Source organism: Heteronotia binoei, chromosome 21, assembly GCF_032191835.1.
Source record: "Heteronotia binoei isolate CCM8104 ecotype False Entrance Well chromosome 21, APGP_CSIRO_Hbin_v1, whole genome shotgun sequence".
Classification (NCBI taxonomy): Eukaryota; Metazoa; Chordata; class Lepidosauria; order Squamata; family Gekkonidae; genus Heteronotia; species Heteronotia binoei.
The window spans coordinates 82,854,552-82,856,283 of record NC_083243.1 but is presented as its reverse complement, the minus strand read 5'-3'; positions in this window follow the sequence as shown (position 1 = coordinate 82,856,283).

The window sequence follows — 1,732 nt, the reverse complement described above, 5'->3', positions numbered from 1 at the left end:
TGGGTTCTGTGAAAGTAACATTGCTGTTCTATGAAAAAATACCTAGCATATTCCATTGTGCTGAAAAATGTCACAACATTTACAGAATGTTTATACTACTATTTTGGGGGGGATTTGATCATCAGACAATGTTTTTATTACATAGTAATCAATATACAGTAAACATTTACACTAGAGAAGAAAATGACTCACTTTTTGCACCTCTTTCCATGAACAAGTAGTATTAGGTCAGGCTGTTTGAAAAAATTAGGGGATTGCCTTTTGTTAAAGCTCCCTCTCCCCCCACTGTAACAATAAACATATTTTGCTTAATCCTTTTGATATATGCTTGCACCCTCAACCTTTTATATGTCAGTGCCTTCTGAAGCTCGTCAGAAGTTCTTCAACATAGGACTTAGGGACGGCTTTTCCCAAAGCAAGTCTAATATCTGCCTCCTTGATTTAAGGTGTCTCTGTGCAGGGGGGCAGTGCTAATTGTACATATGAGCTGGCTGTTCCTGGAAAGGGAGGAATAGTTCGCTGCCTCAGAATTGCTACTTCCCTGCCACGCCGCCACCTTACTCTGTCATCACTGCTCCTGCCACTTCTGTTGCCAAAGATCACCACCAAAACTGGATCTGTGTGGCAGCTCTGTTCATGGTGAAAACAGGAGACTAGAATGAAACTAGAAGGGAGACTAGAATGAAAACTCTTGGCTTCTAGGTCTGCCTGGAAACACGCCACCACCCACAGCCCTGGGCGGAGCCCACCACCCAGCCACAAATGTGGCCCCAAGTTTGCCAAGGGGGCTGTCCCTTCACCTTGTTGTGAGTCAAAAGATGGGCTATGTGTTCTTGCCAGCATTTCCTTTTGTGGGATCTGAATCTATTGTCTCCCATTAACATATGGGTGTCTTTCCCCACTGAGCTATTACAGTTGAGTTGGACAAACGTGCATGTGAGGATTATATTATACTTACAAACTGGGATGTATAAAACCCTATACTCAAATATAACATAATTCAACAGTAAAATGCATGAGCTATGCAAGTTAAACTCTATGGGTTAAGTCCAGGTCTGCCATATGAACAAATCAAAAGCTTGTACAAGGGGCAGGAAGGTGTACACAATTCCTGCAATCCCCCATGGTACTACTGAGGACTTCTTTCACAAACAGTTTTGCAGTGAAGTGAAAAAATACTGCCTTTAGTTGGATCTAGCCCTTTGCTTTGGAAAACATGATACATACTATCCTTTATATATAAAGGCCCAAGAGCCAATTAATATATTTTCTCATCAGCACAGAGACCAGCAGGACTTTTGTTACTGTGGGGAATGCTGAAGATGTTTTTTATACATTATATATAGCTGGAAGCTGTGTCCAAGGCTGTTCTGTCAAAGGCATAAGGAAGTGTTTACATCTTCACTCGCACAAAAAACCCTTGGGAGATTTTAGAAATAAGGCACACCCAATAAGCAGAAACATACTCATTTATAACTTGATGTCCCTTCATCCATCATTCAGCATCAAAAGGGGCTGAAAACCAAAAGAATGCAAGTGAATAATAATATAGTGGAAGATGCCTGCTGTATCCTGTACTTACTCCACCAATTAGTGCCATGCTGAAACCATGACCTTCCCCCTACCGGTCACTTTTTCATACCAGAGCTCATTGCTATTACTTATGTTGTGTGATCCACCTCAAGTCTCAGTGAAAAATGTGGATTATAAAAAAAAAAGCTCACAAAGCTGG